Source organism: Chionomys nivalis, chromosome 21 (genome assembly GCF_950005125.1).
Source record: "Chionomys nivalis chromosome 21, mChiNiv1.1, whole genome shotgun sequence".
NCBI lineage: Eukaryota > Metazoa > Chordata > Mammalia > Rodentia > Cricetidae > Chionomys > Chionomys nivalis.
The window spans coordinates 52,596,532-52,620,820 of record NC_080106.1 but is presented as its reverse complement, the minus strand read 5'-3'; positions in this window follow the sequence as shown (position 1 = coordinate 52,620,820).

Here is a 24,289-nt window from a genome sequence, read left to right as displayed (position 1 = left end):
ACACACTTGTAATCTCCGTGGCTGAGGCAGCCAAGATAGGAGAATTCATGGAGACTGTGGGACCACCAAAAATACAAAAGTCAGAAATGACCAGGATAACAGTTGTGGATGAAAATAATAATAATAAGGTCAAAGGAAGGAGCTGTTGCCATCAGACTGATTAAAAAAAATAGGTCAGATCCAGCTATGATGAAAGAACCAAGTGTCTTGTTATCTAGGTTACATCTAACAATTCTCAAGCTTATACAAACACAAGAATCATCCAGGGATTGTGTGGGAAATATGCATTTTTGGGTTTCATCTCAAGGGATCTGAAACATTTTTAGACACACTATTTAGTCAGTTCTCTGGGTGTTTCTAGGGAAGCACTGAATTGAAGACATTAGGTAGGAGGACCGCACCTGGGCACAGGAGGTCTAGGGGCCCAGAATGTAAAGAGTGTGAGTGAGTCAGCAGGGAGGGGGAAGTAGACATCATTAGGTTTGCGGTTCTCCCCAGGGCTTGTTTGTTTCTGACTTCTTTGTGCTCAGATTGACAAATTGAGTCACAAGGATGATAGTGAATGTGAAAGAGCTCAATCTTGGGAACCCTGGTATCCCTAAGAACAACAGGGTGGAGAATTATTAAGAAATGGAGAGAAATATTTGCTAATGGGAGTCCAGTGACAGTCATCACACTCCCAGTTATTATATCTTCTTCCACCCCTGCCTTTCCCAGGAGGAAGAGGAGTGAAACATATTTTTTGCAACAGACTCCAAATCCCACTGGACCAGCAGGATGTCACCACTAGTCAGAGGGGCTACTAGGGAGCTCTTTAAAATAGGATGAGACAGTAGCAAAACAATTGGCCCTGTCATCCAAACTCATTGAAGGAAATAACACAGAAAACAAGTCCAAGTCATTTTGATTTAAATAAATATACATTTTTGTTTTCATTTCTATGAAGAGTCTTGCAGTTATCACTTGCTGAGTTGTTTGTAGGTCATTAATCTTCTTCTGGAAATTCCATTAGCCTCATAAAGAACTCCTGCTAGTGGAAAGCAGACCCAACCCTCACTCCTGGCTTTTTGTTTGTTTATTCCAGCTCAGAGATCTTACCCTACGAGATGTCTAGCTAGACATACAAGCTGGAGAGTATTTCAAAATACAATTTCTCAAAATACTTTGAGAGACTGGAGAAATGGCTTAGTGGGTAAAGTACTCACTACCCAGGCATAGGTACTTGAGTTTAGATCCGCATGGTAGTCTGTCTGCAATCCCAGTAGAGAGGCAGTGGAAACCCCAGAGCAGGCTTGTCACTAGATTAGCCAAATCAATGAGTTTGGGTTCAAATGAGAGACCTTGCCTCAATATACAAATTGGAGAGTAATCAAGGAAGACACCTAACACCAACCCATAGCCTCCATACACAAATACATGTGAATGCGCGCGCGCACACACACACACACACACGTGAATACGCAGAAAAAAAGATACTTGGAAAAAAGAAAAAAAAGATACTTGGGAATTAAAGAGGCAAAGATAGATCAATATGAAAGCTGCCTTTGAGTTAGAGTCATCTTGAGGGTTCCGTAAAAGGCAAATCATTAGACTTTCCATTCCTTCATTCTTCACCTACAGTTGGGCATGCAGAAAGGGTGAGTGGGTGGCAAGGTCTCTGTATAAGTATTATTCGACAATTCACTTGTTTGGATTTTTTGTTGTTGTTTTTTTGTGATAAATGGTCTCATGTAGCTCAGGCAGGTCTTGCACTCATGATCTAGCCCAAACCAATATTACTTCTGATCCCCCTGACTCCATCTCCCCAGTGCTGGGATAACAGGCATGAACCACCATGCACTGTCTATGTGGTGCTGGAGATCAAACCCAGGGCCTTCATTTCATTTCTTTTTAAAAATGAAAAGAGCAGGTAGTAATAATAAAAAAAGTGCTGGAATTCTTGCCCTGAGGAATTCACTCTGGCTTAGACACTGGACTATTAACATGACCCTGAGTTGGTGTTAGAAAGACAGGGTCTGAGGAAATCACCATTTTTGTGCCATGCTTATGACAAAGGGACTTAAGATTTTGTCAAATAGTTTGGAGAGTTTCAAGCCTGTTATAAATATCATACTTCATTTTTCTCAAATGAGATTTCTTGTAGTTTTACGCAGCTGCAGGCATGATCTTTCCAAAATGTCACTTTGATCTTGTCATTCCTCAGCTAGGGATAAAAGTCTAAAAACTCCCTACAAAGGAATATCTTCTATATTTTGTAGTCCAACCTGTTAAAATTACAGGACTCTTGCCTTGTAACATTAATGAAGTCAGACACAGTAAGTTAACAAAATGCCATGACTGTGTTCTGAAAGCACTGATTTTACAGAAACAAGTGACTGGTTGGGTTCGACCTGGGGACTCCTGGAAGACACGCTACTTGTGAGCATTGGATCTCCATTTACAGCTTTCTAAGTTAAACCTAGTACCCAGTTTTCCATGCTCTAGATAACGCTCACAGCTTCTACTTCAGCCTTCTGGAGTTTTCTCAGGCTACATATATTCCCCATAGTTTTGCAAGGTTCCATACCTTATATGTGACATGTGCCATGTTTGGATGGTCCTTTCTGTAACTTCCAGTAAAACTCTGATTTGATTTTCATATTCTAGCAACATGTGTTTCAGTTCATTTTTTTTTTATTATTTGGTCAACATCTGATTACTTGGAAATGAGACTGAATGGAAAGGCAAGGTACATAAAGGGACCAGAGAAGGTAAAGAAAATATTCACTACAGAATCTGACTGAAGTCTTTGACTAACCATCAGTAAAAAATTTCAACACAACAAAACTTTGCTTTGAGGGTCACTGTTGAATTATCTTGGGTCAAAAAATAACCAGGCTAGATAAAAGATAGAGCAATTATATTTTTATTTATTATAAGGGGCAAACTCACGAAACAGGAATGAGAAGTCCAACTTCAGCTGTGTAGAGCAGGAACCACAAAGAGAGAGCAGAGTTTTTCTCTGGGTACCCAGAAAGCCATGCCCTAACTTGGTCCCATGTCTTAAAGATAATTGTCTGACAAAGATTCCCTAACACCTCTCCTTTTTGTCTAAATAAGAGAGATCCAAACCTAGTACAAGACTATATACAATAGAAACAGATATCAAATTAAAATTACAACCAACATAAACAATTTTAAGCAAGGAACACATGATAAATGTTTTAATAAACATTCTATTCTAAAGAGTCTAAGTCTTGCAACAGAAATTGGCTTAGTTAAATCATAAGAGGAAGGTTACTAAGACTATCCAATCTTCAACCCCATAGAAGGCCTGAGAAGGGAGATAATATTACCTGATTATGCAGGAAGTACAATCAAGTAGCTTCCAAAGCAAGCACTATATGATGGAGACAATTGGCTACCTGAGCAATGACCCAAAGTCTCATTTGAAATGTTGAAGCAATTAACTTTGGCTAAGGCCTAGTGTAACTGATAGACCATTTTCAGAGCAGGGAATTTCTCAGAACGGTCTTACTCTGTCTTGGCAAGGTTCGGCAATCCTTTTCCTTGTGTCCTGCTTATCCAGTCTGGATACCATATACTTTATCAGCGGTTGAGGCATAAACAGTTTTTTGCCCAAAGGCCAGTTGTGCCAAGCAGAAAACAAACTCCAAGAGAATGCTCAACATTCTCTCAGGAATAGATTGGTGCTGTTAACAGCAATCATGTCTCATGTCAACAGAACCCTAAGTTATTTAAATGCCATGTTCTACAGATGCTTGAAGTGGTTAAAGATTACCTATCTAGACAGAATACAATCTCTGTGTATCTAAAAAACCTAATTAATCTGACTATATATATAACAAACATGAATAACTATTGCCCTACAATACTTAATACCTGTATAATTTCAAGACTAAGACTTCATATCAAAATATTAAATAATCTACTGTAAACAAATGTGCAGCAAATAACCTCAAATGTAAGCAATGTATAAGTAAAGTATCTTGACAGAGTAAAGAAAAATATATAATGCAATATGAAAATATATCCTAAAAATTGTATCAATATACAAAATGTCTTAAACAGGTTACCTAGAAGCAACGTATCTTTTATGTCAAGATATTTCAAATAAGAATATTAAAATAGCTATTGGCCATTGTCAAACTCTAAGACTATATGAATAAGTATGACTTTTTTTCCTTTCTGAGTTGTAACCCTGAAATTCCTAGGAATCTCACAAGCTAGTCTAAACTCCATTTATGGTAAAAGACTGATCTTAACCCTTTTGTGCAGCCTACAGGGCTGTGGTTCCTCCCCATCAGATTAATCCTGCCTAATGCATTCCAGGAAATCACCCAGCATCTCATTTACATAAAAAGGGTAAAAAAGAAAAGTTCCTTAGAAACCCTTAGAATGCTGTGATTTCACCAGATTAGACAGCAGGTTGCTCTGAAAGAGCTCATGCCCATACCTGGGTGTGTACTGTTCTTTTACTAAGGACTCCACTTTCCAATGCTCACATTATATCTGTGTTTGAATCTCTTCTCAATAGACTCTAGCTCTGCTTCATGATGACTCACCCTGAAATGCCTTTTAGAGGCAAAGTCCAGAATCCCAGTTTCACCAGATTCACTTTTAATCCCAGCACTCAGGAGACAGAGGCAGGCAGATTTCTGTGAGTTCACAGCCAGACTGGTCTACAGAGTGAGATCTAGGAAAGACAGGGCTACCCAGCTCAGTGAAACCTTGTCAGGGATTGGGGGTGTGTGTATGTGTATGGTGGGGAAACAGCTTCAAATTAGTGAAAGGCTCTGAAAATAACTGTTTAGGCTGCCAAAAGAGTTGGTGTAAAGTTCCTTTGTCTGTCCGTTTCACTGTTGCAGACAGAAAAGCTGACTTTATCCATGCCCATCTAGTCCAGCAGAGCTTGAGTTTCTCAAAAGGGGGAGCTTCATTTTTCCCTCTCTAGATCCTAGCTTCCAGTAAGACATAATTGACAGATGAACTCAAGGAAAATATACCCTCTCCCTGTAGCTTCCTGGCTCAGATGTGTCATGGCCCTCTAAATGGGCCTGTATTCCTACTCGTATGACAGCTTGAGCCTCTGACAATTAGTCATGGTGCAGAAGCTTTCTCTAGGTAGCTGAATGGAAGCCCTGCTCCCAAGGGTTGCCTCTATGACTGCTTCCACCACTCCATTCCTATGCAGGTAAGAAGTAAGACCCTGCCTATAGATGTCTGAGCTGCAGGTCCCAGAGAGTCTCCTTCTTTCCAGATTTCTCTTCCCTTCTTTAATGCATCACATCATCATCTTTCATTTTTACTTTCTCTCCTTTATTTTAGCCCCTCAAACAAGTGAGAACAGAATTATCTAGTCAGTCCAATATTTTACTGAGTGACTACAATTTTTGCCTAAAATATTTTATTTATGACACACCCATAAACATATTAGCTGCACTTTTGACTCATAAGATGATTAAAATGTATTGAGGGAGAAATAAGATAGGTGGGTGATTAGGCTAAAAATTGATGTTACAGCAGATAACAGTCATAGTGGAAGCAGGAGGTTCAGATCTAAGCCTAAGGTGGCAGGAGGGGGATCATTGGGCAATTCTTCCTTACTTGACTAAATGATATATGTGGAAGATCACTTGGTAGATTAGCCTGGTGATGGATGACAAAGAACATATCAGGGAGATCTAAAAAGAGGCATGAATCCAGGAGACAAAGACTGATTCTCCATAAAAGGTATAGTGCATGCAAGGTTCTTTCCAAGTTTCAAGGTATGTGTGGGAGGGTCCCAGATAAAATCTCAAGAAGTGGTAAAATTGACATCACTCTGAGGCAAGACTGTGTCAGTCAGCCTATATTCAACCAAGGATGAACTACAACCCAGCTCCTAAGTCAAGCACTGGCATTATTCAATACATATAAGCCACTGATATGTGGAGGAAGATGCCAGCAGACAGGCATGCCCAGACAAGGGGCAAGATCAAGTCTCAACACAAGCAGAGGCACTAGAGTCCTTATCAAAAGTAAGGACAAGACACTGAAGATGGAAAAAAAGATCCTGGCCTGAGAGAGTTCTAAATTCAGACCACAACAGCTCTGTCAGGTTCTCTTTTGCCTAACTTAGACACCACTTTCAAAGTTGGCTTTCTGAAGTCAGCATTGCTGAGCATCATGGCTCGTGTTATCTGACCTTGTTGAATAATCTCAAGTGCCAGAATATTCTGTAGGGCAGATCTCAGTGATTTTTTTTAGGAAGACATCTTCTTTCCTTCTCAATGTATGACCATCTTTGAAATGAAAAATATCATCACAGCCTCCTTTCTCTGAGATTCCTTTGTGCTTTCTTTTTTTACTTCCAACCTTGTTTTAAGCCTTTGGAGCTCTGGGGTCAGAGTTCAGCTCTTCACTGAGCCTCCCCACACCAAAAAACAGACATGAAAAACCATCTGCCAGGCAAGATTTACATATTGGGCAACCAGCTTTCCCTTCTTCTCTGTCATTCAATACAGAAGGTCCTGCAGAAACCTTAATCACCAAGGAGTCTGTGGCCATGAGGAGGAGAGATAAAACTGTTTCACTTGCTTTGTAGAGGGACACAAGGGAAGTTAGAGCTGTGCCTGCTTGAGTCTTATCAAAAGAAAAATGGTTCCAGTGCTTTTATTTTTTAATAAGCAATTCAGAGAACAAAAGCTTGCAAGTAAGAATATGAAATTAAATTTGCCAAATATGCTGAGTTGGTCCTTGGAGGAAGTTTATCTCCACAGTGTAGTCAAACACATCAGCTTGAGGGCACCTGGAAGTTACTGCATGGCACAGATTTAGTTTGTTCTTCTAGAGACAATGTTATCTGGCTAGAGGAACAGAAAACAGAAATGAATAGTTTAGCAAACACAATTGCAAATTGTGAGGAATGACTTCTGGGCACTCTTGACTGACACATCCAGCATCCTATTTGATCTAGCAGCCAGCCCAAATTCCTCCATTGCTTGGCACTGAACTGCAGTCTGGGGAGAATTAAAAGTGGGCTAAACAGAAGCCTTCCCCATCTCTGGGTGATTAAAATGGAAGCAGTGATCTCTGGTCGTTCTTTTTCCTTTCATAGATTGGCATTTCTCAGAGTTGAACTGGATAGTTTGTGGAGGAAAAACTGAAATATACTTGTGCAGCATACATAAATACCATAAAGCCACTGTGACTTTCCCTTAAATGAGTTTTTGTCATTATTGGTAATATAATATCCAAAGCAATAATTTCTTTCTGAAGAGTGGCAATGGCATTGTTGTAGACCCTCTCCTGACATCAAGCAATGTCAACTACTGTAAGGGGAAGAGAAGATGCGAGTATCAGATGAGTTGCTCTGGTGAGAAAAAAGGCAAGACAGAAGACAGCCACCTCTGATACTTGCTCTATCTCTACTTGCTCTATCTCAAGTCACTCTGCTTAAGCTGTGGGGCCAGTACCCAAAACAGACAGAACAGAGCAAACCACCCCATCTACCAATCATTCTTTCTGTAAGACCCCACAACCCATGCTCAATCATACATGCAACATTCTAATTTCACATACATTTCTGGAATCAAATATTGTATCCACCAGGTCTACTTGTAAATGACAAGTCCTGTTAGATGACAGTTTTTCAGGGTCGACCATACTTGCAATTATTGGAGGAACATGTTATAAATTTGCCTCCAAGAATAATTTTTCCAGTAACACTGAAGAATCGGTCTCTAGAGAAATTGCCATTTCCACTAAAAAAAAAAAAATGCCAGGCACCAGAGTCAGTCTCTATAGTGTGTACCACAAGAGAGAGGCCAGACAGCAGGAAGACATTGCAGAGATTCCTGTTTTGGTGCCACTCTGAAGTTATGATATCTTTACATCACAGAATTCCTCCTATGTGCATCCCTCCCTGCCAACATAAGACTGAGTCAATTATTCCAAGTATGTTTGATTGTAATACAAAAATCACATCCCAAACCATCACTACAGGGGAGTCTAAAAAATATTGTTTAGATTCCCAATGTCTGCAGCACAAAGGACAGAATAGTTGAAGGATGTGCCAGCAGATACAGGGGGAGCCAGCTTGCATTATTCATTTCTCCACCACTGTGTGCTCCATCTAAGCACTGAAATTATGAAGCAATCAGTCAAGTAGTTGATGAGGTGTCATTCAGAGGGCCCTTTAGAGGGCAGAACTCTAAGAGGTGTTCTAAAGTGTGATGATGCTTGATTCACAAGTTTCCTGTATGCATGAACTGGAATCAACACATCTTTTCTCAACAGACACTTTGCAAATCTCACAGAAAAGTTGGCAAATGTTTTTCAAGACTATTTTTTTTTATTTGCAATGTCATGGACATGAGAATACTATGTGCCTCATCATGTCATTTGTTGTGTAACTGAAATAATGTGAAGATCTTAGTGTAATGCAGGAACATAGTAAATGGAGTCAGAATTTTGACAGTATATGGCTTAAACTCCCAAGCCTGACTTCGGAGTGTGCATGTGCAGATCATATATGGTGCAGTCTTGCTGAATAGCTTTCCTGAATTCTCCTTTCGGAGTGGCTTCTATACACACATGCAATAATAAGACTTGTTTCCTCTTAAGCTTCAGTTTTTCTCATAAGTAAAATGATTGTTATTTGCCCATTTCATAGAGTCACTGAATGGTTTCAAAGTGACAATCTATTGAAAGTAATGGCATACCTTCTAGTACATAGTAACCACTGAATAAATGAGAGAAATTACTTATTCATCATGTACAGAGATCTGTACCAGGTGCGCTGAAAGTTCTTAGCAGCTCTCATGCAGCAAACATTTGTAGAGTGCTGTGGATTACAAAGGATTATGGCATCATTTCTGTCCCATGGGAACTCACCATGCCATGGAGACAAATTGGTAAAAGAAAAAATCAATGCAATTAGTATATAACACTGATCCACAGTACCTATATATTCCAAAGATGTAGAAAAGCGTGGTTAGTTTTACTTGGCTACAGTGACTGTCTTCAAAAGATGACGAAAAATTAATAAGAGTACCAAAGGTAACCATAGGTCAGAGGCAAATATCAAGCAGAATAAGAGGCAGAAGGATTCAGAGTCTGGTGGGAACTTAGCCATATGCAGTCCCATATTATGCTAGCTAGCATTATCTTTTTTTTTTTTTTTTTTTTTTTTTTTTTTTTTTTTTTTTTTTTTTTTTTCGAGACAGGGTTTCTCTGTGGTTTTGGAGCCTGTCCTGGAACTAGCTCTTGTAGACCAGGCTGGTCTCGAACTCACAGAGATCCTCCTGCCTCTGCCTCCCAAGTGCTGGGATTAAAGGCGTGCGCCACCACCGCCCGGCTAGCTAGCATTATCTTAAACCATGTAAAACACTGTACCACGTGACCCGGTCAGTGCAGAGAGATGCATTCAAGAAAGTCTCATTGCCAAGAAGAATCAATGTCAATCAAATTTTCCAAGCCTTCCTAGTTTCAATGGGCAGAATTACAGTTGAGGCCAAGAACTGATTTCTTTGCATCTGTGTTCCCAAAATCTTTTACTCTATAACCATAGAACATTTCTCCCTTTTCTGCTCCCCAAGCAACCACATGCAATTTTTCATTGTGGTGTTCCCTTTGCCTCTGTCTTGACCAAGTCTCTCCTGAGTCCTTGCTTTGCTCACAGTGCTGGTCAGTCAGTGCAGGTGCAGTTAACCAACATGGAGTTTCAACTGTACTTCAGAAGAGCAGGCAGACCTAAGGCATAAAAGAGCGCAGACGCTTTGTTGCAAGTTAATATTATGATGCTGATAGGATTTGAACAGATGGCAAAGGAGGCAAATGCTATTTTGTAGGAGGGAGAGAGGGAGATAACGTTGATGTGGAATCCCCACGCACCAGGAATAGCTGCATTCACTCAGCTCTCCGTATGCCTGGTGGACAGGATTTCCCCAGCAATCACAGCAGTTTGGAGGTAGCAATGACCTCATATTTTGAATTCCAACACCCTGACTGTGGAAGTGAAATTAAAATTTAAAGAGATAAAGAATGCATTTTTTTCTTATTTACAATTACAAACTTTTTTAATCTTAAGAATATCTCTTGCATCAAAGTTATAATCCATATTTTTATGCCCTGAAAACTATGATGGTATGTGGATGAATATATATAGTCATGAAGATATGAAAATATATGAAATAAATGCCTGAGAAAAATCATCTTGGAGGAGGAAAGATTTATTAAGGCTCATGGTTTCATAAGTCTCTATGCTTGCTCACCAGGCTCCATCATTTTGGTCCCATAGTAAGACAATAACTAAATCATGGAGGAAGGACATGGTGAAGGAAAGATGCTTGACTTCTGGCAGCCAGGAAGCAGACAGAGGCAAGATAAGGCCAGACACAAAAATGTATCCTTCAAAGACACATTCCAGTAATGTGGAGGGTTTGTGGGGAGGGGGTGGTGGCGGGGAGCACAAGTATTTCCCTGGGAAGAGGAAATAGAATAGATTTTGCAGGTAGACTGGGAGCAGATGGGGGTGGAAACAGGAGGGCTCAATGGGGCAAGTGAGGTACTGGGAGAAATGACTGAAAACTCCATGGAATCTATGAGAGTAACCCTAGCAAAGACTTCTAGCAGTGGAGGACACAGAACATTAACCAGCCATGTTCTGTAATCAGACAAGGCCTCACGTGCAGGGACTGGGACACCAACCCAGCCACAAAACCTTTGACCTACAGTTTGTCCTTCCTGCAGAATGTTCTGGACCAGAGTGTAGCAGAATCTTCATCAACGTGACTTGAGAGGCTTCATCCAGCAACTGATGGATGGGAGCAGGTGCAGAGTCCCACATCCAAACATCAAGTGGAGCTCCGGGAGTCCTGTGGGGGAGGGGGAAGAATCGGAGGAACCAGAGCTCATGACCCCACAGAATCAATCCACAGGGATTCCCCGGGGCTCAGGGAGATCAGGGAGCCTATAGGGATCTGACCTAGGTCCTTGCACATATACTATGTATGACTGAGTAGCTCGGTGTTCTTGAGGAATTTCTAACAGTGGGAACAGGGGCAGTCGCTGACTATTTTGCCCATTTATGGTTCCCTTTTCTTCCTATTGGGTTGCCTCAACCAGTCTTGATATGATGCTTTGTTTAATATTATATTATTATAGCATATTATGCCATGTTTTAGTTGATGTCCCTGGGAGTCTTGCTCTTTTCTGAGGGATGACAGAGGAGGTGTGGATCTGTAGAAGAGGGGAGGTGGAGGGGGAGACTAGGAAGAAGGGAGGAAGGGGAAACTGCAGTCAGAATGCAATATATGAGCAAAGAGCTAAAACAAAAAATAAAGTTAGCCCATGAAACAGCACAAAATCTTTGTCCCACATTCATCTGACAGAGGATTCCCATGTAGATTATATAAGACACTACAATACATTAAACAACAAAAGCACACACACACACACAAAAGACACATTCCAACAAACTATGTATCTTCCAGATAGGCAATCTCTAAATAGTTTATTAACTCATCAATGAGTTAAACCATTGTGGAGACCAGTCACCTCTAAAGGCCTCATCTCTGTACACCACTGCTCTAGAAAACAAGTCTTTACATAAGTCTTTGGGGACTATTACATATATAGACCATAACAGAGATAGAACAGAGATAGACTCCTGCAGCTATGTGTTTTGGGATTTGCTTTTCTAGGGATAGACATGAGGGCAGCAACATTATAGGGTAGGAATTTTAAAAGTTGAGACTAATTCTGATTTACCTGGGCCTTGCCACTTCTAAGGCATATAGGTCATTTGCTCTTATTATTGAGTCCTTTTGAGCCTCAGTTTCCCTGCCTGTAAAACAGAAGATATGACATGAGGAGTCTCTTCCTGAGCTGTCATAAGATCAAGTGCAATAGTCCACATATACCTGAGAGGAGGGACTGGCACCAATTCCCCACTCATTTGGTGGTAACTAACATTATTGGCTCAGTTGAACAAATTCTACAGGCATCTTTCAGCAAAGACATTCTAATGTGTTTGGTGTCCACTTCAATCTTACTTATTGTGTTTCTTTTGTCAGTATTTACAGCCTAGGAGTTCTGATGCATCAGCATTGATTGTAGAACCATACGGTGGACTTTCTCAGCCGCCTCTTTCTCAAGAAGACCACAGCACATCGTCCTCTAGGGATAACAAGTCCCTGCAAACTGCACTTGGCATGAGATGTGTGGGCAGCAGCTCTGGCAGAACCTCCATCCTGGTTGAATAGGGTAAGCAGGCAGTGTTGGCTCCAATACGGGTATTGTCCAAGATGCTGGCCACCACTGGTATCAGGTTTTGCTAATTTTGTCTTCTCCTGGCACAGCAGTCTCACTCAGCACTGGAATATTTCTGGCATTAGAAAAGGATATGCCACTGCTCCTAATGCCAACAGGATGAATAAAGAAGTGTTGGAGAGGTAGGAAAGAAGGTATTTTTTGTTCTTGTTTGTATTTGTTTGTTTGCTTACTTGATTGATTTTGGCTTGATTTTTTCCTTAATTTTTTTCAGAGGAGTGTTGCATGGGTATGGGGAGAATATAGGGATACTAAGAGGTGAATGGAATTAGGGTACATGATGTGAAATTACCAAAGAATCAATAAAGAAATTATGTTTGAAAAAAAGAAAGAAAGAAAAAGAAAAGAACTCTTGCTATCTCCTATTTTGTGACATCTTCCTTCCAAGGAAAAAGTTATGGCTCGGTTACAATACTTGGTATTCAGAATAAAAAGCTTTTATGCTATACCCAGTTTTCTGCTGAGGTATACTTTTACCAAGTTCAGCTGGAAAATTTGTAAGCACAATAAGGGCTATTGCTTGCATTTGGGAACAAATTTTCCCATCTCTTCTAGGCAAAACACACCAAATATTTAGTTAAATCTCAGCCAAAGACTCCACTAATGCACATGCTTCTCCTTTAATGTCTTTACAACATTTCTTCTGTTTTCCAAAAACAGCTGTGCTCCACTTAGGGAAGGTTTGGGCTGTATTATCATGAATTGTTGAGGCTGATTCTGACTCTGCCACACTACTGATTTGTGACCTTGGACAAGTGATTTCCCTCCTTGGTGCTCAGTCACCTTGTGTATAAAATGTGGATAATATAACTTACTCTGTGTTTCAGCTATGGAAAGACATGAGTTTTGTAAATTACTTGCTCTTGTGCTTGGAGCATCATAAGTGCTCATTAAATGTCCTAGCTATTATTTCACAAAACTGGTTTCAGAACAAATAAAGTCACATCTCTTTTAATAGTGCAATTCATCTTTCCAGTTTCCCATTTGCCTGATTAGCAGAAGCCCTGAATTTCCTACTGAGGTCCTTGAATGGTCCAGGACTGCTTCTTCAGCACAAAGGGGCACTTGCATCACAAATACTTCTCAGAGAGTGGATCATCTAGTCAGGGAGTGGTTGCCATTTCCCCTGCTGTGCTGTGTAGATTTAGCATTTGCAACCTGGAACTACACTGCTCATTAAGCCTAGCTATTGTTTTAGAGAGTTCCCAAGCCTAACTCAGTGGTAGCTTTTCCTGGATGTAGAAATTGAGGATAAGACAACTTCCATCCTTTAGGGACACATTGATAGTCTAAGATGCCACCTACAAGTAGGCTGCAGTACTGATTCTTGTGCTGTAGTTGACTAATGCTAATTAGACCAAAGCGTTCCATGTTATACACATATAAATAAACACACATTTACATTTGTACATGTATACAGCTTATATAGAGAGATCTCATCTCTCTCTTTCTTCCTATATATACACACAACTCAAGTACTACGTGTGGATGCATGTATTCTATAATTAACTTTTGTAACCATTATCTTAAACTGAAAAATACTTGAAACTGAGTGTTTTAAACAACAGAAATTTATATTATTACAATTTTGAAGTAAGGGAATCCGAAATCAATGTGCTAAATCATTGGGTTTCTGGCAAAGATTCTGAAAAGCTTAGAGACAGCCACTGCATACTTACATGCCATCTTCAGTGTGTCTCCAGTGTCTCCTACTAGAAGGCAGTAATTTCATCATGAAAGTCACACCTTCATGACCTCATCTAACCCTAATGTATTCCCAAAGGCAGTATTTACAAATAGGATCAAACTGTGGAGATTAATATTTAGTCTGTAACAATCACCCTATGAACAAGACATGAGGATCCTTCCCACTCTGCATATGAAGAAAGAGGCATAAAAGGTGAAGCGGTTTACAACATTTCAGGTGCTTAGAAGAGGTTGGGGTTATGAAGTAAAACAACCCAACTCCATATATTCTGAGTTCTTATTTCCTTATTTTTAACTAAATCTGGGTGTTTTGATTAAACGTCTTTATAGACACTGTCTAGAGTACATGACTGGATGAGTAGTGGAGTGATCAGAATGTCACTCACCACAGACCACTTTCTCTCAAAACCACCTAGCCCTGGGTGCTCCAGCCAGATAATCGCTCCGGTCTTCCCTCTTCATGGTAGCCCTAAAGCCACAGCTCTCTTCTCTTTCACAAAACACCTGATCAAGGTCAGTGCGTTTCAGCAGATGAGTTCTAATAGCACTGCAATTTAAACAGCCAGCACAAGTGAACAATGTTAGCTTCTCTGAAAGCTCCAGGACCTGTACCCTCCATGCAAATGAGTTCCTTTCTAACCCAGTTGATAGACACTGCTCTTTGTCATTAGACCTAATTTTTTACTTAAAGTTCAAACTCGCTCATGCCTGAGGTGGAGAAATAAGAGGATCAGACTGGGATACTCGAAACACAAAGATTGGTGACATGTGCAATTCTGATGCCAAATGTTCTGCGTTGATCTCAGTGCTTCCTGCACAGGCTCAGACAAGTTATTGGACTTCTCTGTGCCTTCTGCCTCATCTGAGAAGCAAGGGGCCTATTAGCATCTTCTAAAGCTGTTGAAAGGAATTACTGAAGTGATGCATACAAACAATAAGAAATGTTTGCATTAAAAGACATACCATAACTCTAAGTCACAAATAGGCATGTATAACCATGAACAATTCAATCACCCATTCTGACTTTGCTTCCTCATATATAGAAAGCAACACAAAGAAAGAAAGCCATTTTATGATTCATGAGATGTGATTTTCAGTCTCAGTCTCTCCCTCAGTAACTGGATATTGACAAGTAAATCTGTCTGACTGGGACTCAGGGTTTCTATCTACAAACCAAAAGAAAAGTTCGAACCATCTCTTCGATCCTGTCTGAAATAACCTGGCGTGAGTGAGAAGGAAACACGAAACACACAACAAACCCGCTGCTTAAAAGTTTATTAGAGGGGGCATGTACAGGCCTGGGAAATCGGTGTGCAGAGAGAGAAAGAGAGTGGGGGGACACGGGGGGAGAGAGGGAGGGAGAGAGAGAGGAAGGTGGCCCTTCCAGCTTTTAAAAGCTGCCTAGCACACGTATACAGGGGGTTGACGTGGCTACCTCAAACGTAGATGATGAGGCTCATGCATGCATGCAAGTGCCTAACTGAGTCATGATGTAATCCACACCACAAGTAGGTCACACGGGGGGAGGGGGGGTTGTCCTATTAGGCACTTCTGCCCGAGGGCTTGTCTGTACATGCATGGCCCCTAGAACCCAGAACTATCAGTCTTATTGTGGCTGAAATCATTACACTATCAGTCCAGAGATATTTGTTTCTATTATCTTGGAACTTTGCTGGGTAGCAGTGAGGGTGTTCAATACCAAACAACAAACAATGCACTATATTGTACTGTTTATATTTAAGTACAATTACTTTATGAGGTTGTATTAAACTTGAATATGCTTAAAGCCTCCTTTGATGTTGAGAACACCCTAGGCTAAAGAGAACAATACGGATGGGAACAGCTCACATTTCACTGTACTCTGTGTTCTGTGTTAAATACTTTACACACTCTACCTCATTCACTGTCTGTGGAGAGGTTCCATGAAGTAGATGCAGTCACCAGGGGATTGAGTCCAGGAACCCTAAAGATACCCAAGTCCAGGGAACTGAAGTCCCCTAATGTAGTATTTGCATGCATCATATTATGTATGTATCCTTCATTTATCTCAACATTATTTTTAATATTACTGCTATACAAATAGTAATTACACTACTTCTAGAAAAATGATAAGCCTGTATACATTTAAAGCATGTATAGTTTTAAAAAATATCTTTGATCTGCAGTTAGTGCAAGTCATAGTGCCTGCATGTATGAAGGTTAATTGTATTATCCTCATTCCCATTGTCCACATGAGGAAACTAAAACTCAGGGGGTTAAGAAACATGCTTAGTTTGTCACAGACAACAATTGTGTGTGATTTAAAGAATGGATCTTAGGAAGATGATTGCCCTCATACACAGGCAGTTACTAATAAGCCTGCTATAAGGATGGAAACTCTGAGGTTCATTTAGCAAATCACATGCCCAAATGCTCTCATAAATTAGCACCTGATCCAAGACCAGACCTTTCTTTACCTTCATCTACATAGGCTGCACTGTGTGGTTCTTCAAACCCATTTGCTTGTAGAGTAAATGAATACAAATGAGGGCTGATTTGTATTTGTTTTCAGCTAAGAGGAGGATTTACCCACTCTGCTCACACCTCCAACAAACACATCCTCATGCAGACTCTTGGGTCTTCAGGGATCTGTCTTCTCTCTCTAACTTACTGGCTGGCCCTGGGAAACTAAGATAATAAAAGCTGTACCTGTCAGCGCATCCATGCAAGGATCCAGCAAGGGCCACTGTAAACCCCAGAGAAAGAGCAGCGGGTGCTGTTGCTCCACCTGGAGTGAAATCAAAGACAGAGTCCCTTGAGTGCAGATGGCAGAACTACACAGGACGAAGCAAGTCACAGCAGTTCCAAGGACTGGTAGCAGTTGTAAGAGCTTTGGAGAATTACCCAGGGTATTACACAGACTAATTCACAGGTTTTCTTTTTGGTTATTCAAGACAGGGTTTTCCTGTGTAAGAGCCCAGGCTGTCCTGGAGCTCGCTCTGTAGACCAGGCTGGTGTCAAATTTAGATATCCTCCTGTCTCTGCCGTCCAAGTATTGGGATTAAATGCATGCACCACCACCACCTGGTGAAATCTAACATTTTTAACATAATATTTTATTGATTATTTGGAAATTTCATATAATGAACTCGGATCATATTCACTTCCCAGTCTTCCCAGGTCCAACCCTCAAAACAGAAGAAAGTCACCTTTGTGACAAGAAAAAAGAAGGAGGAGGAGGAGAAGGAGGAGGAGGAAGAGAAAAAGGAGGAGGAGGAGGAAGAGGAGGAGGAGGAGGAGGAGGAGAGGAGGAGGAGGAGGAGAAGGAGGAAGAAGAAAAGGGAAAAATAAAGAAAAAATACCAAGTTTAATTTGTGTTGCCCATATACTCACTGAAGCAAGGTCAAACTCTAAGTAGACATCCCTTTAAAGAAAACGGAGTCCTTCCTCACCTATACCCCTACCAGAAGCACTGCCCTCCAAAAGAGAAGCAGTCAAGGCAAAAAAAAAAAAAAAAAAAAAAAACTATTGAAGACATTTCTTAAAGTTTGTGATGAGGATGCAGATACATAACTTTTTAAAATTCATAAAAAATAAAATACTTCAACAGGGTTGGAGGTGGCATTAAGTTCCTTTTTATAATATGTTCACACTCATGGGACAACTATCATTTTGCTCTTAAGCCTGAGAAATATTGAGCTTTCGTTTGGGGTTAAGCCCATTAAACATCTCAGGATTCAGAAAGATTTGCTATAGCAGGTGTAACTAGCTCATTGGATCTGAAGGTAAATGAAATAAATTAACTCAAGGATGTTACCTCTGCATGTTCTTTATTCATTGGGTGAAGAAGAAGTGAGAAAGAAGGGTAATCTCCACCAAGTTTTTAGTTTACATAGTTAAAAATATTCCATAGGCAAAACCAATGATATCAGCATGCATTTCAGAATCAAAAAATGAAAAGAGAGAAAGAAAGAAAAAAAGAAAAAGGAAGGAAGGAAGGAAGGAAGGAAGGAAGGAAGGAAGGAAGGAAGAAAAAGCAGGTAGAACCTAATAAAACAGTACTCCAGGAAAAGTTGACACCACCCAGGAAGAAATACCTGACGTTCCAAAGCATTAGATATAAATCACTAAATGTCCCTGAACCCTGTAGTCACCCACTATCCTCCCCCCAAAACTCCTGTTAGTAAAGGCAGGCATGTTGTCTTTTTGAAATTCCTAGGTGGTCTTTTAACAAAAGTAAATGTGGGGAATTGACTTTATGTAGATTTGACAATTAGAACAAAGAGTGAATGTTATAGCTCTAAGGTCTCATGGCAGGTCATTCCATTGCCCATACAGTAGGAAGTTACACTGCTGAGGTATTTTGGGAATGAATCCCATTTTGAAGGGAGAAAAGTCATTGCTTCATAAAACCAAATTGACAGCCACTAATTCAAAAGACAAGTGTTCTCTCGACTCTGTTAATGAGTCCCCCATGAGTTGTGCATTTATGGGTCTGTCTAGGAATCTGTCAGCTGTTCATTTACTGTATAATATTTGTGGCTCCAACAGAGAAACTATTTGTAATGAGACTTTCAAGATAAGATGTTCTGGCTTACTAGAAAACAAGAATAAAGATTTTATTGAAAAACTCATGCATACATTAATGAGGGATAAGTAACAGGGTACAAGGGCCAAATACAAGCCTTAGGACATGCCATGAGCTCACTGGATGATTGCTGAATTGATCGGTCTATTCTCTTAGTTTTTAGATCTTATACAGCTGCAGTAATGCTGTACTGAGTGACAGAATTCACAGTTAAACAAGTTGGAATCGGTTGCTCAGTAGTTATGTCAGTCAGCAAGTGTAATAAAAATGGCAATCCCACCCAAAAGCAGATTCAATGTAATTCCCATCAAAATCCCAAAATTTTCATAAACCTTGAAAGAAGAATACTCAACTTCATATAAAAAAGCAAAAAAACCCAGGATAGCCAAAACAATCCTGTACAATAAAGGGACTTCTGGAGGTATCACATTCCCTGGCATAAATCACTATTACAGAGCTACAGTAATGAAAACAGCTTAGTATTGGTATAAAAACAGACAGGTGAACCAATGGAGTTGAATTGAAGACCTGGATATTAATCCACACACCTATCAGCACCTGATTTTTGATAAAGAAGTTAAAATTATAAAATGGAAAAAAGAAAGCATCTTCAACAAATGGTGCTGACATAACTGAATATCAACATGTACAAGAATGCAAAGAGACCCATGTCTATTCCCATGTACAAAACACAAATCCAAACAGCAAAGACCTCAACATAAATCCAGTCACACTTAACCGCATAGAAGAAAATGTGAGAAGTAGACTTGAACACAGTGGCACAGAGGACCACTTCCTAAATATAACACCAGTAGCACAGACACTGAAAGGAACAATAAATTTATGGGAACTTCTGAAACTGAGAAGCTTCTGCAAGACAAAGGGCACAGTCAATAAGACAAAACATCAGTCTACTGAATGGGAAAAATCTTTACCAAACCCACATCAAACAGGGGACTTACATACAAAGTATATAAAGAACTCAAGAAACTAGACATCAAAATGCCAAATAATCCAATTTTTAAATGGGATATGAATCTAAACAGAGAATTTTCAATAGAAGAATCTCAAATAGGCAAAAAACACTCATGGATCTGGTTAACATCCTTATCCATCAGGGAAATTCAAATAAAAACAACTCTGAGATACCATCTGAACCAGTCAGAATGGCTGAATCAAAAACATCAATGATAGCTTATGTTGGAGAGAATGTGGAGCAGGGGCAATATTCCTCCATTGTTTGTGAGAGTACAAACTTACACAGCCACTGTGGAAATAAGTATGGTAATTTCTCAGAAAACTGGGTATCAACCTGCCTCAAGAACTAGCCATACTACTTTTGGGCATGTACACAAAGGATGTTCAATCATACTACAAGGACATTTACTCAGTTATGTTCATAGCAGCATTATTTGCTGAAGGAAGCTGACACCATTTGAAGAAACATTAATTATTCTCTGGTATTTGTTATTTTTACTATTTAGGAAGTAATTTTACCTGTGTTATTTCATCTGACTTGTATTGAAAATACTTGTAGTAAAAACAAATTATTATTCCCATTTTATCAAGGAGAAAGTAAGAGTTTAATGCTGCTAAAAGCTTGTGTAAAGTGGGTGGATATTGGGCCCAAGTTCATTATAACTACACCTAGTCCAGCTTTTTTTCCATACACAAATCTGAATTATATATTACTGAACCACTGTTCTCATTTTATCCAGACTGTCTGGAACACACTTTGCATGTGATGCTAAAGCTTATGGTATTTGCATTGAAGAAATATCAAGAAGATAAAGAGGTTTTATGTTAACAGAATCTTAATAAAAAGAAAATTAAATAACAGAGACAACATCACTGGAAATGGGACCTAGAGTTGAATCTGTATATGGAATTTTTGGGAGCTCAAAAAATTAATCACCATGCTCTTTCTTCTGGTTTTGGTGGTGGTTTCATTCTAAGGATATCCATGAAAGTCATAAATGAATGCTGGAATCAATGAGAATTATACACTCTCCTTATTCATCTTTATCATGGAGAAATACAAATCTCTTCCCAGAGCACAGGATTCTTTATAATGTTTCAAGCATTGGTTCAAAACTAGTTCAGTTTAGATTATTAAACCCCAGAATTATTGTGGGACATCTCATCTCATAATTATATAAGACAAATCAGAGGTTATCTATGGATTTTACCCAGGGAATAAAGTTAGTTTTTTGAGTCACGTGCACTGCATGGCAGAAGAATAGACAATTGAATAAGTCTGCTTTCTGATAGAAGTGTGGTATAACTATAGGGTCACCAAGAGTGTTTAGTGCATGCTGCTTACTTGGAATGCACTTCTAAAACTGGGTTACCTCATACACTGACCTTCCACATGACAATGTCCTTGGAGCCTTTAACTTGAACTAAATCAGTAACCATGCCCCACAATCTCAACTCTTGAATTATAGGTCTTAACAGATCTAACCAGGGCAAATCTCTTGACTTGTTCTAGTGTAAAGGCTAAAGATTCTTTTCTCTTTCACAAAATAATGATGATATGTGGTTAAAAGGCCCTAAAACTGAACTTCCCATCTATTAATATTAAAAGAAAGAAGGGAAAAAGAAGCGGCCCAAGGCGAATGTTGACAAATGGAGAATTCACATCTAACATAAGGAATTATAAGCACTGAGGTGAGAGACATGAGGATACTGTAAACTTTTGACCTGAATTATAATAAAATCTTTCACTAACTTTGAACCTCTAAAATAATAAGTTGATCAGCTTTCAGTATTATAAGTCCATCTTAAGATAAATCTTCTGTTTCTTGCAATTATATGCAATCTAATCAGATAGAATGTGCCTATTCACCACAACTATGGTGTGTTTGTCTCCTGTGACTGGAGGTGTTTAGATGAATCTGGCTGGCCATCTGTCCAGGAGGCTATAAAATGAAACTTCACATTAATGGGAGGCTGAAGCAACAATTTCTGAGAACTCTTTCAATTTTGTTGTGCAAATAATCTACCGAGCCAAAAAAAAAATGAAATGTAAGTCAAGCATGTATAGTACAATATAAATTAAAGTTACTTAAATAAATAATAAGAATATCTTTTTTCTAAAAAAGAGATATGGGAAGGAGATGTTTGTTCATTCATTTATTCTTCAACAACTTACTCAACCTTAAATATATACTAGCTACTAGAAACTTAATGACAAAACTAAGAACTTCCTTTAATGGAATCTACGTTCAAGTGTTCAAGTGTGGTGAGACACTTATAATACCAATGCCAGGAAAACACAAAACAGATCCCTGGGGCTTGCTAACCAGCTAATCAAGCCTACTTGGTGAGTTCTAGAACAGTGAGAGAACTTGTCTTAAAATATACATATGGACAGCTCCCGAGGAACAAAACCAAAGGTCATATTCTAGCCTCAGAAATGCACAAGAATACATATACATTATGTACACCCACAGAAATCTGAACATACTCTCACACACAGAGCCACACATACATATGCAAAGGAAGAAACAAAGAAAAGGAAAGGAAAGGAAGAAAAAAGGAAAGAAGAGAGGAATTTCAGAAGGATTTTGGAGATGACTAAGTCAGCCACCCCATCATGACATAGAACTGTAAAGCCTTGAGAGTAAAGTGGTTTCAAGGGAAGGGACTAGGGCAGCAGTTACCAACATGTCGGTCACGGCCCTTTCAGGGGCTGAATGGTCCTTTCATGGGGGTCACCTAAGGCCATCAGAAAGCATGTATATTATATGTATATTACAATCCATAGGAGTAACTAAACTACAGTTATGAACTAGCAACAAAAATAATTTTATAGTTGGGATTACCACAATGTAGGAAACTGTATTAAAGGGTCACATTAAGAAGGTTTATTGGCCTAAAATATGTGTAAGAGCTTGAGGGTTTGCTTATGATAGTTGCCTTAACTTTCTGCTCATGAATTCCAGCATAGCACTCCTTGGTCCCCCATGTATCTTAGATAAATCTCAATAGAACCAAGCCTGTTCCTCTGGAGGAAACAAGAGGTAGAGTTTGGTGGTGTCTGTATGGTTGACTCTATCAGTAATCAGTGTTTTTCATCTGTAGAGTCAAAGCTGCTTCCATCTAGATTTCAAAGATAACCCAGAGATTTTGAAGGCCCAGCTAGGGAATTGCCATAGGTATGGAGTTACCACAGAAAGCTCCCAGTCGGGTAATGCCAAGTGGAGCTATGGGTACAAAGCTACCCCATGGCACTCCAGAATAGCATTCACTGACAGCCTAGGAGAGAGCTGCAGGCATGAGACTCCATCCAGCCTGTGATAGTTTTAAGTGGCCTTGACCCAGTAACACAGTAGTCTCCAGTGTTCTGTTAAGCCTTGAAGATTCAGCCCTTCCATAAGTCAATAATATTATATTATGTTCAGTTTCATAATGTTTGTCTTAATGAATTTAGGGATTATTTAGAACATGTAATTCCTTTCTTAACTCTGAATGTCCACTTCATGCTTGCCTAACTTCTGTAAGAAAGCTGTGCCATTAACATAGATGGGCCACACATGTCCATAATCAGGATTTGTTAACTAACAATAAATCTGTAAGAACTATCAACTTCATTTGCTTACCAAGTACCTTAATTTACTTTGAAGTTTATATCCATGCTTGGTGAGGGAGAATGATTCTATATCTGTCAATTATGTTTTAAATAAATGCTTATTGGCCATTATCCAGGCAGGAAGTATAGGCAGGAAAACCAGACAGGAAGTAGAGGTGGGGCAATGAGAACAGAAGTATTCTGGGGAAAAGGAAGCTCTTTTCATAGTCCTGCCCAGACACACAAGAAGGAAAATGTGACCTGCCCCTCCAAAAAAGGTACTAAGCCATGTGTCTAACATATACTAGAAAAATGGGCTAATATATGTTATAAGAGCCAATATGAAGCCTGAGCTAATGGGCCAATCAGTTTATCATTAATATAGTCCTCTGTGTAATTTCTTTGGGGGGCTTATGGGCTGTGGGAACTGGGCAGGACAGAAACCCCAACAAGCAGATCCTCATGTTACACATGCTGATCAGTTTCTTTAGTCCACTAAGTCTTAATTAGTACCTTAATTACTGGAACCCTCAAATAACACATCACACCTCTTGCAAAGACATATATTATATTGTTATGTATGCTACAGAAAGACTAGGAAAGGGAGAAGTTATACAGTATTTAAAGAAACAATACCAAAGGCAGGGGGAAGAGCCAACCCAAAGAATCACTGCTGGGGTCAGGCAGATGTTGCCAAACCCATCTCCTGTTACAAGGAAGAGGGCCAGTTGGTTGTCCTGGTGACTGGGCTAGCTTACATCAGAACTAGCCATACAGAAACTGTATTAATTAAAACACTGCTTGGCCATTAGCTCTAACTTCTTAATAGCTAACTCTTACATATTAGTTTAATACATCTCCATTAATCTGTCTACCACCATGTGGCAGTGACTTACTAGAGATTCTAACCAGCATCCATCAGAGTGGTTAGAAGCAGAGGATCCATGACTTCTCTCTGGCCCTGCTTTCTTCCTCCCAGAATTCAATTCTGTCTCCCCCGCCTACCTAAGTTCTGCTCTATCAACTAGGCCAACACAGTTTATTCATTAACCAATGAAAGCAACACACAAACAAAAGGAACTCCTACACCAGTCTCCAGTTACACCGATGCCAGAATATGAAGCTGT